This window comes from Corvus hawaiiensis, chromosome 13 (genome assembly GCF_020740725.1).
Source record: "Corvus hawaiiensis isolate bCorHaw1 chromosome 13, bCorHaw1.pri.cur, whole genome shotgun sequence".
NCBI lineage: Eukaryota > Metazoa > Chordata > Aves > Passeriformes > Corvidae > Corvus > Corvus hawaiiensis.
The window spans coordinates 8,630,274-8,646,271 of record NC_063225.1 but is presented as its reverse complement, the minus strand read 5'-3'; the positions used below and the strand labels follow the sequence as shown (position 1 = coordinate 8,646,271).

The 15,998-nt window shown below is 38.7% G+C and overlaps 1 long non-coding RNA gene across 1 annotated transcript in view; it reads right to left on the bottom strand.

Moving 5' to 3' along the window:
- Positions 1 to 675: 675 nt before the first annotated feature.
- The window catches only part of LOC125332903, a 139,754-nt gene continuing 124,431 nt past the window's right edge, over positions 676 to 15,998 (bottom strand). The window contains exons 3-4 of the long non-coding RNA XR_007206665.1: positions 5,911 to 6,028; positions 676 to 753 (exon numbers count right to left, since the gene is read on the bottom strand). This is a non-coding gene — a long non-coding RNA (uncharacterized LOC125332903). The remainder of the gene's footprint in view (positions 754 to 5,910; positions 6,029 to 15,998) is intronic.

Genomic DNA, 15,998 nt, shown 5'->3' with positions numbered 1-15,998 from the left:
GTCCATTCCACCCACGCTGTGTCCTGCAGGATCAGCATTGTCACTCCTGAGCCCCTCAGAAAACTCTTCCCACGCCAGGCAGAGCCGTCCTGCTCTTGCTTTAAGGCTCACACGACCAAGGCCAGAGCTGGTACACCAAGATGTCATCAGTAATGAGCCCAAATTATCCATTATATGCCACTGCTTGTGCCAGGGCTTTTAATGCATTTTCAGTATTAGATATCATGTGCATCTCCCTCAAAATCCCTGGAATCTTTTCTAGCTGCAAAGTCTTTTTTTAACTTTTAAAGAAAGCAATTATTAGGCTACAGACATTTCCTTCTACCCTTCTCAGACATTTTACTGGCAGTGTCATGTTACAGTTTCTTTTCCATCCTATAAGGGCATATTCTGAACTTGGTCACTGGAAATCTTAATTCTTGCAAAATTAGAATGTTTAGAAAAAATGTGTTTGTCTGTGTAGATGCATATATATATATATATATATATATAAGGTACAAGAATTTTATTTTAAAAGATTAATGAATGACGTAAGTCTCATTAAAACCTTAATACCTTCTGAGCAGAGATACTGTGTTCCTTCAAAGAAAGAGGAAAGGATTTAATGATATATTAGACATTTTACAGTATAAATATATTCTTGATTAATTAAATCTGTGTAGTCTATTGCCTTACCCTGAGGAAACGATGATATTCAACAATGCTTTTCTTAATAAGAATGAAAACCCAAACAACTTGCTTTTGATATTTAACCTAGGAGAAGAGACATAGAGAAAAATATTTTATGAACTTGTATAAACAAAGAAATTTAATTCTTTCCTTTAATTAAAAAGAAACAATGCAACTTGTAAGAAACATAAGAAACACACTTACTTTCTTCAAAAAGGAAGATTAATACAGGTTAAAAAGCCTTTCCAGTTTTACAAAATTAATACTGTGCTTAATTACATGAGATTAAAATTTCATTATACATTATACTTTAATTGGTATAGAAAGGGCCAGAGGTTAAAACCTTTGCACGAGTTACCTTTTGTACTGTTCCAATATCTAATAACATAGGAGTTTTAAATTATAAACCCTGACAACACTTAACAAGTTTCTTACATGTTTTAATTTTACCCTAGTAATCTTTTATGTGGAGCAGTAGTGTTCCTGAGGTCATAATCCTGGACAAGGAAACAAGCAGAGACAGAAATCATTACAAAGCCAAAGTGGCTGGTTGTTATTGGATTATGAGAAAGTACTACCTGGACTCCAATACCAACTATAGGTTTAAACACAGCTATTCACAACAGCTGTGATGGTTAAAACACACTGTGTGGGGCAGCTGTCTCCCTCCTAAACAGGCAGTTATACCTTCAAAAACACTGGAAACTTCTTGGGAAAAGATCAAAGAAATCTGGAGGGTCCTTCAAGTGGCCTTGAACTGTTTAAACCAATGATGCCATGCCCTACAAGTGGGATTTTCGGGGGACTTTGAGGGGTTTAGGCATACAAAGCCTATTGACCTCTAATGGAATTAGGACACCTATTCCAGAGGTGTTTGGAAAACCCAACACTTCTTAGGACAATGTTCCTGGAACATAAGTAAGAGGAGGTAACTGCTTCAAGGACAACCACGCCTGATTTTTGGGAATGAATAAAGCCATTTATTTATATGTAAGAGTAACATTTTGCTGGTAAGCTAATGCCATTCCCACTGTACCTCCTCTCTATAATGAATCCCAAATGAATCCACCTGGGTGGTGGATCCAGGTGAGTCTGGAGAATGGATATTGGTCTGAAAATACTGATTTGCACACACACAAGTTGTAGTCTTGCTACAACTGATCACTTGAACAGCCTTTATTCCTGAACAAGTCCAGGGAAAAAAAGCTTTTTTTTTGGGAGTCAGTATTAACTTCTGCCACTATGGGGACCCAAGATGCAATTTCTTCCTATTGAATTCATGATTATTGATTACTCTTTAGTATTGGCAAAGTCAGCGTGTACATGGATTCCTTGCTGTTTAAATGCCAACCACAAGAATTTAAGATTGAACCAACAAGAAACTGCAAAAAAACTTTCTAAACCATATTTTGACCTATTTTCCCCATCCTATACTTCTGGGCATGTGAAAAACTAAATAACTTTTTGCTTTTTAGGGCAAATCCAGGCAGCTCAGCATCTAGATCATACAAACTGCATCCACAAACAGCCCTGTTTTGTTTAGCAGCATCCCATAGTGACCAGGAGAAAAGGGGTGTTTGTCCATGCTGTTGTACTGAGGTGAGAACAGTTCTAATTACCTGTTTTTTTCCTGAGGTAGTTTACAGTTGAATCTCATTACTGGATAACTGTTAAATCAACTTTAAAAAATACAGTATAATTAGATACAACATGAGGAAAGGAGGGAAGCAGCTCCAAGAATGGCAGAAACCTACTCAATATTTTGTGAAGATCTTGTTTGAACCAAAATTCAGGTGCTGGAAAATACACAGGTTTGTGCTTTTAAAACATTTAACAATCTTATACTACATCTTTAGACACTAAAATAGTTGTTCAGAGTCCCATTTGAATTAAATCAGCATAACTTCATCTAAATCAGAGATGTGCTGATTTGCCTAGTATGAGACTTTGACCCACACTCTTTTTTAGTAGCATACCAACTCTGAGCCTGATAATGTTTTCACTGAAAAAGAAAACTTCAAAGGGATTTTTGAGTGCTTAATGAAATTCAGGATGAGGCCTTCTGCAAGTAACTATAGAGAGTAATTTTAAAATATCTTCTTCATTAAAAGGACAAACTTTCAGAGCCAGCAAATGGAATTCTGTAATTAAAACATGTTTGTTTAAAAAAAAATAAATCTGGAGAGGTCTTGGACAGTGAAATAATATCCTTTAGATTAGTGTTTAATTGAAAACAGTATTTACTGCTCTATTGCATTTGATAGAGCTCTTTACTGTGCTTCTTTACGTATAATTGTATTTTGCAACCAATTTAAAATAACTAGATGAATGCAGTCCTTATATAAGGTGAAGATGAGTCCTTGCAAGGATAGCAACGTCTACAGGGGTTTCTTTCTAACAGATATGAAAAAGTAATTTCCATTCTGCTACTTTACTGTGATCCTTTCTGCATATAAAATGCCTTTCACAGACATATACACACACAGGACTGCTCACCTGAGAGAAGTACTTCCTAAAATACAACATAGCCCACTCTAATATTCTCCCCATCTCTGATTGAGGGATGAGTCAGATCATAACAACAATTATTTTCCTCTAAGAGCATAATTCGTTGCTTTTATACCTATAGTCTTATTAAAATGTGAGTGCTACAACTGGAACAAACAAAAAATAAATAGGAACAATTCTGCCTTCACAATGTTATGGGTAAACGGTACAAAAGATAACTCTAAACTTCCAAATTGCAAAGGGGAAGTTTAGGGTAAGTGACTCTTCTCCCTGCCTTAGAGGTATCACTGGTTTCACCAGATTTTTAAACTGCAGAGCTCTTTGAACTGCTCTTGAAGGAAGCCTGAGTACTCAAAATTTGGCCATATCAGTAGAAATATTAATGAACTTGGCTTCGGATGATTATGCAGCCTATTTCCTCACCCCACTGACAACTGCCTTGTTGCATCTTTGATCAACTTTAGTTTAGATACACTCAGATCAATGACCCTGTCTGTCCTCATACTCATAAAAGATGAGTTTAACATGATGCTATTGGAACAGCAATAATAATGCCCTGCCACACCAGGAAAAAAATGTGCTACAGATCAGAGCATTTCTTGGTAAAGATATTACATTTTTAAAGGTGATTTTAAAAGCAGAAAGAGGATCTCAGTATGACTTATTTGCATGTGGGAGACTCAAGCTCTTCCTTTCCATCCTCATACTCTGATTGCATTTAGCATCTCAGCCTATTGTTATAGACAAGAGAACGTCCAACTCTCTCAAGGTTAATTGACTGCTGTTCTTTGAAATATACATGAGAAACTGTATTGACTGTCTCACATCCAACCTCACCTGTCATGCAGGAGGAGAACACAAACGGAGGAAAGGACTCCACAAATGGATGAGAAGGACAAAGGTGAAATGCAAAGGGCAGCACTAAATTTCACCAAAATCCCTTCTCTGTTGTTGTCTTGTGTATTTTCCAAACCAACTCTTTGTGATTAGAAAGAATCTGTAATTTTAAGAAGAGATTTCTCCTATAAATTTACCAAGTTACCCAGTTCTCCTAATACTATAACGTCTCAAGGCAGTTGAACCCAACAAACAGGAATATGCAGATGGCCCAGATTCATTTGCAAAATTAAAATTTGTGGCTTTTCAGCCTTTCCTAAGGATGGCGATTTCATCACATATGGAAATACTCCCATAATATTTTAATGTCTATACTGATCAAACTTCCATAAATAATCATTTTACCTCAGATATTACAATAGCAGGACCTCAATTACCTGAGTCATGTAAGGCTAAAATGACAAACATCTTGGCATGATCTGACAGAGTCCCATAGGGAGACTGCATTAGACTAACATCCCTGAAGTGATGCATGTAACTTCCTTAGCTCTTTACATCAAATTTCAGCCTTGAAATATTAAACCAGATTCTGCCACTATACCTGCTAAAAAAAGTATAAATTATCTGCAAGAGTTCTCTGAGGGGAAAATGTCCTTCCCCTGTGACTTCTGCATGTGGTCTGCATACAGGGATATCAGAGGTGCAGCATCTCCTGGAGATATCTCACAGAAGAAATAATACTACATAGGAACTGACATTCTAAATTGCAGTCTTTCCAGGCTCGTATCTTCAAGGGATAGAATTAAATTTGGCTTAAATACCATACAACGTCCTGTGTTTTGAATGTTCTGACACCAGGAGAACAGCTGGAATTGTTAAACCTCAACACACCTTGAAAATCATTCCACATAAAATGGAACAAAAGGGGTTCTTCTTTTCAGATAAAAAGCGTCGTTTTGTACAACACACTTGTATGTCACTTCACACAACAGCAATTATTGTCATGCTCAGATTGGAAAAGGGGTTTACCTCAGATTGCTGACACAGCCCTACCCACACAGCACATCCCCTGAAGAGGCAAGAGAAGCCAAGCGCACGTCTGATTTTCAGCTCGTTCCATGACTTATGTCTCCACAATGACAAGCCGGCATTTCTGATGACGAGATAACCCCTTGTAATGCCTCCACCATGATAACTGGATTTCTGCTAAGCTTTCCATGACCAAATTACAGCCATAATCATGACACACTGCACACCACTGCCAAAAGCATAAAGTGACACCTGCTTACAACAGCTTGAAAGGGAACTTGTTGGTACGACCAGAAACATTACCAATAAATATGGGGCTGTTTTTTCTAAACCTAGCTCATATCGGATCAGGCTCAGCTTGGCAGCCTCAAAGAACCAAAGCTTACCTTCACACCAGGCAGAAAATCTGAGGGCAATGAAGCACTTTGTCGATGGAACAAAAAAAATATTCTCTGTATCAAATGAAGGAGTACCAGTCACACAGATCGAATTAAATCTCTTTGGATTACACTCAACCTTCATCTAGACTCTACTACAGAAAATCCACACATGCAATCTGTGCAAAAGCCAGAGGTAGCATATTTTCATTCCTCAGTTCAGCACTAGGAGGTTAAAAATGCCAGTGTCCTACTCCCTTTCAAAATCTCTCATCTCCTACCCCCTACCTGCCAGCTTTATAGAGCATTTCCCTTGCCACTAATTCTGATAGCATGCCCTAATTAACTCATTTTATCTTTTGGTATAAATCAATTACAATTAAAATATAGTTTGTCAAACCTCAGTGGACTGTTGTTTCATGTTAAAAACATTTTTACTCATGAGAGAAAGTGTGATTAACTTCAATAGAAAGCTTGAAGTTCAACTTACTATGTGCTGAGGGAATTGAGCAGAATCCTTTGCAAAACACTCCAAGCTTCATCTCAGTGCAAGGAAATTTAAACAAGTGGAGGGTTTTACACTGGTCACTGAAAACATGAGCCAGGATCTAGGAAAAAAAACATTGATAAGTTGTTGGCTTGGGTTTGTTTTTCTTTAAAAACGTGTGGTGAATAAGATGATGAAAGAATGCCCAACACTTGAAAGGATCAAAAAGAGCTTTTTAGGCATCACATTTTTTGAAATATATTTTAAATGTGCAGTACTGTATATTAATTTTAGATGGGAGGTAAAATACAAGTCCAATGTTCCACCACATATAAGGGATTCAGTTTCTTTGGCCATGAGTTAGAAGTACCAGCGGAGTCTGGCAGAGCTCCCTGTTTCAGCAGGGCCAGAGGCGTATTGGAGGTGTCCTGTCCCTGCTCTAATCACCACAGAAACCATTTTAAACACTAAATAAACAGCAGAAGAACCTTCCACACACTATAATGTGTTATATATAAATTACATAAGATCCTATACTCCAAATAAATGTATAGAGAGAGTTGAAACAGAAGAAAAAAGTCCATACCTAGATAAATGGGGCCGTAATACTTTATTTGTTTTGACCCTAGGGCAATTTTGGTACCACATCCCCAGTTTCACGAATATAACGGGGAAAATCCTCACCTGACAGGTTTCAGTGGTTGCACTGGTAAGGGATAAGGGAAGGGGACCTGGTTAGGGACACATGCCTGAGGGGGCACCCTTGAGAGACACCCGTGGAGGATGCCACAGTATCACACACATCCTTGAGGGATGGCAGCCCCTGAGCAATCCATGGGACACCCCTGAGGAACTGCCACATGGAACATCAGCAGCCCACCCCAAACTATTGATTTTCAAGAAGAAATGAGAAGAAATGTGTTTGATAAAGATTCTTCCACCTGGTTCAGAACTGTTCATAGATGGCACTATTATTTTCCCCTGCTACGTGACACACCAGGCCCCTCTTACTCCAACGCAGCTACATTTTCACCCGGTAACACTGGCACTGCTCCAACAGTCCACTTCAACATGAAGACCAGCTGATTTTAAAATCCCTAGCCATCATAAAACTGGTGTGTTCAAAATAGAAGATGACCTGGGGCATCTCCAGATACTCTGCCTGTGAGCTCACAGCCTGCCCAGCCCACCTCGCCCTCAGTTTTCTGTTCAGTGCAATGGTGTTCAGCATCCTCAGACACAGAACCCGAAATCCAGATGGCTGCACTAAAAGTCAGAGTTTTCATTCCCACAGGCACAAGTGCAAAGCAATTAAAAAAAGGGCATCATTTAACAACTGGATTTCTGCTGCACGCTTGCATTGTAATGAGTAAGATCCCTGTATTTACCATCAGCTGGGAGGCTGTGATGATTGCTGCTCTCAGAAGCTTGAAATATTTCCTTTATGTTTTTATCCTGTAAGATTCCATGGGTATTTTACTGCACATTTGTAACGAGTACAGCTCTAGATTAGCAGACCACGGTTTTGTTTGACCCCAGATACCATGTAAGCTTCTAGTTTTCTCTAGTCTAAAGTACACTGAAGTATTTTTCTGCTTTCCTGCAGTTTTTAAGTAGATAATAAGTCCCAAACTTCACCAGCCTTTAGCTGAAAGAAGCTTGTCACGGTGGTTGGTAGCTAATGAAGATCCTTTTAGTTTATCTTCATCAATTGTCAAATATTTGAGTCCATGAAGTGGTGTGATGAGGTACAAAGACAGATATTTGAAGGGATTTTAACTCATTTGAGCAATTACATGCTTAACTGCCCTGCGATAATCTGTCAGTCTGAGTCTTTTCTACACAGCAGAAGTGGGGAGTATTAGAATAGCTGGATTTAGAACATAAAGGCCTGGCCTGAATGGAAGAAAGGCACCAGAGAAATTAATTGCCAGTAACAAACAGCAGGACTGCTTGCAAGTTATATATCACATAGTTACCTACCAGCAGTGGTAGGAGCCAGCTGTAAAATAACAGGCTGAATTGTGACAAAATAGGCACCGCTATGAAATCAGTGAATACCATGAAGAATTTAAACTAACATTGGCTAATCAAGTACCTTGTATTACATAAATTATATAGATACAGAGATAAAAATCTTGTATTATGTAAAGATTTGCTAAACCTAAATTTCAGTAAAACAAACATGGCTTTAATTATAGTTCTAAGAGTCTTAAGAGGTGATCCTATAATTTACCTGCTGATATTTATTTGTGCATGTGTTTCTACCATACTCAGAATATAACACTTCTGTAATTTCACTAATGGAGCAATGAGTAAAATAGAAAAGGAAAAATTATTCCTCTACGTGTTATTCTTTAATTTGAAATTTTTGTATTAGACTGAGATTATTACGAAGACCTAACTGACAGTGTATATCACTTATAATGGTTTAGTTACAACTTCCCTGGGCCCCAAAAGTTCTAAGAGGAGCCAGGAATAGAGGAGCCCTCTCACCTCAGTCCAGGCTCAGTGCTGCTCTGGGCCACTGTTTCCAGAAACATGGCTTACAGTCCTTTTTCTTGTCCCTCCTTTCCCTGTCAGATCCCTGATGTCATCAGTTTGCTCCTTCTCCAGCCTCCCTCTCCACATCTGCACGGAATAGGAAAACCTCTCCAGTAGAGTCAGTGCTGTTGACTGCCAGAAGCTCAGACATGGCACAGTGGGAGCATCCCACAGAGCTCTGTTCCACAGCACCTTTCTCCTACACCCTCAGAATCCCATCTAACTCAGCCACACCTTGGGATTTCCTGTGCTGGGGAAACATCCATCCCAGTTACAGCCTTTTTACACCAGAAATTAGGCATTCTTCAACTTTTGCACGTGTCTGGGGTTGCATTTTTTCCCCCTTTGGAATTACACCATGAGGAATGGGGACTTGAGGCTACAAATAATGCAAGAAATGTCAAACACACATAGTGGAGTCTCTTGTCGCCTTCTTGGTAACACAGACCTTAAATGACAAAGTGTGTTTCTATTGGGACAGGGCCATTTCTTTCCTGTTACCCATGCTAGTTATGATGTTTATTTAAGATTTCCTGTCTCCCTGAGGTGCCAGCTCTGAGGGAGCTGCTTAGCATGGCAGTGCTGGGTATAAAGCAAAAGCCCTTCACCTCAGGGACTGTGCTTCAGCTCTGACCTAAGGTCAGGAAGGAAATAAGATAGGTAATCTCAGCTCTGTCCCTAATGACCAGTATTCCACATCACAATGCTACACGTGGCTGTCAGCTTCTGCTCAGGAGAGGCCCAGGACACAGCCAGCATGGGGAACTAATTACCCTCCCATCCCACGGAACACATGGGCAGGCTGGGATCAGCAGTGAGGTACAGAGCAGGCTAATAAAGTGGAGGAGTGTCACACACATGGCTGTGGCATACAGTTCAGGAGCCTCCTTCATTTTCCTTCATTAATGAGGATTTTTATTTAAGGCTTACAGTATCACATTAACATATTAAAAAAAGAAAAAGAAGAAGAAAAAAAATAATAGAGCTGATTTATTCAGTCAGCCTGGCATTGCAAACCTCACCTGCCTTTTGTTTTTACAGCCCTAATTCACATGGGCCAAATTAAGTCCAGACTTTTACGAGTGGGGCATAAAGGGCACACAGAGCTGCTTCCCCCATCAGAGGAAGAAGGAACCATAAATTGGCTCCTTACACTGGAGAATCCACAGGTAGAAATCATGCAGTGCCAGCAGCATTAGCTGGGTTACAGGCCACGTCTGAGCTGGGTGGACTGTAACATGTTCTCATTCCCTCCCAACTATATGGCAGGGAAACCAGTAAGGAAGCAAAGTCTTCAAAGAGCTGATGTTTACCACACTCCTCTTGCACTCCTGGAGCAACCACCACCCCTGGGTATCACTGCTCACAGTGCACAGAAGGGTCTCTCCCTCCATGACAGGGCTGAGCCTAATTAGCTCACAACCAAACGTTTATTGGGATGCAACAGCTTTCTGTAATTACAGCATCCACTAACTGCCTAGACCAAGGGGTAGCAATATCTGGCAGCAGAAACACAGGTCACTGCCAGTACACATACACACACAGGTGCTCACAACTCTGCTGCAAACAGGCAGCACCAGCAGCGCCAACAGGGCACTCCTTTTGCCCTACTAAAGCCCAGAATATAAGGAAGCTTAGAGCAAAAGACAAAGCAGTGAGCACCAGGGAAAGAGATATCTTTAAAAGGTTATGTTTTTATGGCTGTTAAAACAGCAAAAACGTTAATTAAAAGAAAAGCAGATGGTGAAGAAAGCAGAGATTGGGAAGGACGTGTCGTAACTGATAGAAAGTTACCTTCACCCACAAGTACTAAAGCCACATCTGCCTTTGCAGGGAAAAACCCCGCCACGTGTGAGCATTTCTATCCGGGAATGTCTGGTACCCTCTGCTTCCACCTATGTGGGAACCTGTGAAATGTAGTCTCTCAGGTGGCCCCTCTCTTGCATGGGTTCCCTTGACTAAATTAAATAACATGATTTTAAAGGATGTTAATGATTTATATGAATATGTGGGATGCTGGGCTCTTCCTCAATTGAAAAACAAATCCAAACTCTTTTGGGTGATGGGGATTATAAGCACATCTTTAAAAAAAACAGGGAGGTCTAAACAGGGAGGAAGCTAATTCACATTTATCTTGTCCTGACTCAGACTGAACTGTGTAAACTTGGGGTGTTTATCTTTTCATTTAGAGCTCTGAATTTTGGAGTAGCACTCTATGGATTTCATGTCTATCCTATATAAGCAGCAGCAGCATCAGAAAAACACCTGTAAGCTTCAGTGGTAATCAAGGACAAAGAATCACAGTGTTCTCACCCTTTCTGAAGAAGATAAACCATTGGCAACTTGCGCAGATTTTTTTTCAAACTATATGTCACATAAAAATGTCAAACCAACTGGGGATTAGATCTAAAATCAGGCTGGAGTCTGTTTCACTGGAAAACAGTCAGCAGCAGTCTCCATATATCTGTGAGGAAATCTGTACAGACAGACTGCTAGACCAAAGAAGACAGGCAATGCACCCTCGTGGGTTTTTGTGTTTTGGTTACAGCATGTGCCTCCACCAGAAATACTCATCTAGTTCTCAGGTCCTGAATTAAGCTTAAACATTAATTGTACTTGCTGCAATGTCACAAATAAATGCAGCAAGTTCCAAAACTGAATCACTCCATGTTGAACCCAGTCCTGGCAGATGCTCGTGTTTTCCTGGAAGAGAAACAAAACTGGCAGAATGAGGCACAGGCTGGACTTTGTGTCTCTAGTTCACTAGTAGAACTGAACTGGTACATTTAGAAATGAATAGTGATGAGACACAGATCCAACTCAAGGATGCCTGGTTCATAGTATCCCTTTCAGAGCAGTGGTCCTCATACAGTACAAATCTTAATTACCTGAGTCACCACAACATGGTCATAATTTGATAGGAAAATGGGATACCAAAGGTATGGTGGTAAAACCAGTTGGTTTCCACACTGTTCATTTAGACAATTGCAAATAAGCTTTGCAAACATGCATAGTGAATGAATTTTTGCTGTTGAATTCAGCAAGGATTTCACCTCATACCTTTTTAGTTTACCAGTCCAATGAGCTAGATTTACTGACATGCCACAGAGAGTAGGACTAAAGCAGCAGGTACATGCTCATTGCTTTAATTCATTTAGTGAGCCCAGGTATAATAGAGATTTTCTATTATGGCCAAGCCTTTGTGACAGAGGCAAAACAATCTTCCAGTAACACTAAAAATTATTATCACTTTCATTATCATAGCACATGGGAGCCTTAGCTGACAACTGGAACCTATCACAGACAAATACAAAAGACAGAGCAAGAAAGGAGTTTTCAGAATGCAGCATCTTCTATTTCAAGTGTCAGAGGTAGCCCTCAAAAAATTAAATCGGCAAGGAACATGAGAGACAAGTTTTGCCTGAGATCTGTTTCATATTCTTATTGGCATCGTTCCCCAGGGGCAAGTAATTTTGAGTGCAATACGAAGTTGATAATATGCTGAGTATAATTATAATGAGGACTGATTAAGTTGGTAGCCAAAGGAGAGTAGCTTTATATCTGAGAGAGCATCATAAAAGAAAAACCACATTAAAAGTTCTGGAAAAAAACCTACACACAGGGATTGACAACTAGTTCCCCAGTGAAATAACATCAAAGCTGATATATACTGTATGCAAAACAACCCACAAACAGAGAAATTATTCTAATTCTTTTAAGGGTCCCATGTCAAAAACTTAAAATCTGAATACATTAGGTGCTATAAAAGAGAAGAAAGTATTGACAGCTGTAGCTTTTCCATGCAATTAAGTTCAACGTGCCCCCTTTTTCAGTGGCTGTTGAACAACTATGTTTGCCTTTGGAATTTTCTTCTCAGTTCCTCAGGAACATTTGGCAACAGAAACAATTTTTGAAGAACTCTTTTCAGGAACTGATTCATCCCTGATTCTAGGGAAATTACAAGAGCTAACTGGTAGAAGGGCTGATTAAGCCAGTCCACTGTTTGAAAGTATTTCCTCCTTTTGTTTTCCGTTTTTATTGCACATTATCTGCAGTCCTTCTCTGGGTCTGACATCTTAATGTGTTTTGAATTTGTAACAGTAAATCCAGCTGGATGAAGTCACACAAAATCTGAATGTTTCACATGCCCAAGTCCTGCTTCTTTGACAGGCAGAACTCGTGGATCCAAATTTTAATTATTATTTCTACATCATGCTCACTTAAACTACCAACAAAAGAAAAGATTACCTGTACCCAATATTGCAAAGTGGAATAATCACATGTGCTCTTGAGCCTAATTCTGTGATGGGCTGAAATAGCGGCCCCAAAGCAACAGTGAACTTTTTAAGTGCCTCCCTTTGTATGGAGTCATTCCAGTAAGTGTAATTATGGATGCTAAACTTCACAGAATGATTCAAATGCTGAATTTAAAGCATTTGCTTTGAAAAACCATCATTATCAGACCAGCATGCTCCAGGTCCAAAATCATTCTAGTCAAAAGTGTTAAATATATGGGGGTTTTCTTTCCATTTTTAACTGTATGGCAGATATGGTACATGGCTGTGAAAATACAGCACTTTATAGGAACACAGGACCAACCCAGGGAATTCTGTCATAAAAAACAATTTAAAAGTAGTTCACGTTCCATCTTTACCAAAGCATTTTAGCTCTATTGCTTTATCACTGCACTTCAACAGTTGCTCTTCTAATTTCCAACCTCACTGTATTTGTAGTTTATCATGTCCACTCTGTCCAGCTGTTCTTTCCCTAATATAATCCTGAGTTATGAAGACCTTGGATAACAGCTAAATTTTTTAAGAAATATGCAAGCATGTATCTTCATAGTTTACCCAAAATGCAGAGGCTTTAATGTACAGGATACAGCCCCATGAAAAAAATCCCTGGGGCAGAAGGGATGCTAAGTATCACTGAACTGGGTATTACAGAGCTGATGTATAAATACAGCATAAAAAAGGGTAATGCTGTCTCGTGCAGCGAAATGATACCAACACAATTAGTTTGATGCTGTTTTTAGAGTTTACTGAATATGACCTCTACATTTTTCATCTTCAAAGGTTACTCCTAATTAGCATCCAGTGATAACATATTAGAGATGCTTCTTTAAAAGATATCACAGCTCTAGCAATGAGTACTGACATGGTATCTATCAAAGTCTCATGGTGCCTGCAATTCTGACAAAAGGCACTCCAAAGGACTGGCACGTATCACCTTATTTGCATTTTTGCATTTCATTATGCTCATAATTGCATACCACCACAGCAATTCTTCCCGACTATCTCAGAAAACATTATCAGCAACGTCTGAAATAAATGCTTAAATGTCAACAATTGATGAGCAAGAAAAGCTGACCTTTGCAGGATCTCATTCTTCTGAGAATTGCCCTGGTATGACTCACTCCTTAACTTTCTGTTTGCATTTGATAACACCAAAAGAACAGAGTTTCCGTACAGAATGGCTCTGTGTATTGGAAATAGAGGGGAAGTCAAAGAGCTGTAAAAATGCGATCCATTTACACCAGCAGTCAGCTGGGATAGACTGAACGGTTGCAAAACCAACTCTTGAAGCCACCAAAACACTGAAGTGGACATTAACATTAAGCTACAATGGAATTTCTATGGAATTGCTACACCCACATTAGAATTAAAGAGAATTTATCTATGATTAATGTTATGCCGATGGACAAAATTTTTCTCCTACAAGAACTGTTTGGCAATTATAAATCGTTCATCTAAACCCAAAGAAAACCATTCCCAGTCATCTTACATACACTGCAATATTGACTGGCCTTCACTAGCCTGAGTTAAAATTTTACTATCATTTGTGTTTCCACCATCATTTCGTGGCTCCATTTACCTTGATTTGCATAGCAATTTTGGTGCACGTTTTATTAAAAAAAAAAAAAAAAAGAAAAACCCCACTAATCAATTTTAGCTTAAAATAAATTACACCACCACAGAAATTGCTGCCACTGTCCAAAAATGCTAATCAATTTTGCAAATCTACATCATGGCTTGCATCCCAGATTTTTCCATCCAATCCACATCAAAAAGAAATGATAGAAAATTATGTTCACATGTTTGACTGCTTGTTTGCTTGTTTTAGTTGAGGCATTGGTTATGCTTCAATGGCAAACTAATCGCCTGTTTGGAATCTCATCCAGTTTGTGTTACTTTTTTTTAATGGCAGTATGGAGATGCTGCAGAAGATTTCAACATGGTCCATAGTGAAAGATTTAGGTTCTCTAGCAGGAGAAATTTTTAACATTATTTTTAGAGGTATTAGCAAAAAGAAAATTAAATTGTTTGTTTTGACCAGTATTGGATTTCTCTGTGGAAGGACTTCATTTCCCTGTATTAAGTCTGTTCTAATGAGGCAAAGAATACAACAGACTAGTCTGGGGGAAAAAAAGACTCTGAGGAGTGTCATTTTTTCCAAGGCCTATACAAGATCAGTACCCACAAATCTAGAAGGAAAAAAAAAATATACCTCTTGTTCTCTGCAATTAAAAGCACGTTGCAGAGATTCCTTGTCACAGTCTATGAACTAGCCAGTCTCAGTGTTCATATATAGGATATCATCCCAGGTGACTGAAAGAATTAGATCTGCAGGTAAATTCCAATCCGAGATTTTGCTGTAAAGTGCCTCTACCTTTAGAAATAACTGACAAAAATCACACTGAAGAAAATCCAAAACAGTAAACAAAAATATATCTAAGATTTCATTTATACATTCTATTTTGCACATTCTACAACACATGAAAGAGAATTATTCTTCTGGAACAAACCACTGTGTTGCATCAAGTCCTGAGGAGCTTCCTAACTCATTGGTTCACCTTGCTTGAACCACACATCTTTGCAATTATTGTAATAAATTACACAATGTCCAGATCTCTTTAAAGGCAGATCATGTGAAATAAGGATGCACTGAATGTTATATCACCCTTTCCTTGTTTAAATAGGAAAAAAATAAATGGGAAAATAATAGCAATAGACTTGGATCTACCAACTATATCCATCATCCTTATGCCCCTTGACAAATGTTAGTAGTACTGACCAGCATTTTCTGAAAAAAACTCCCAGTGTATTAGTTTTCCCGGTTTTGACATGTAAAACACCACTTCTAAAAAGCACTTCAACATGATTTCCATTTTAAAATCTCCTAGACCTCATTAAGATCACAGTCTTTGTTTCTGGCTATTGAGACAACTCAAATAAAGCTGAGACTCCTCATTATAAAATATTCTGCCAAATGATGTAAAACCAGGGATGAAAAACTATCTATAAAAACAACTTCCCACATGGATATGATTAACAACCAAGATGGAAGTGTTTCTTGTTGTCAATAACAACTTCTAGTAATGATAAAGATGGACCATTATAAATGGAATAAAAAAAAAACCCCAAAACAAAACATGGCGCATTCCCCACATAAAAAAAGAAATTAAATCAATCCTTTATATGACAAATAGCATTGGAATTATTTTAAGCAATTCTTAGGTTTATGTCCTTTTTGTCCAAAGTTGGAAA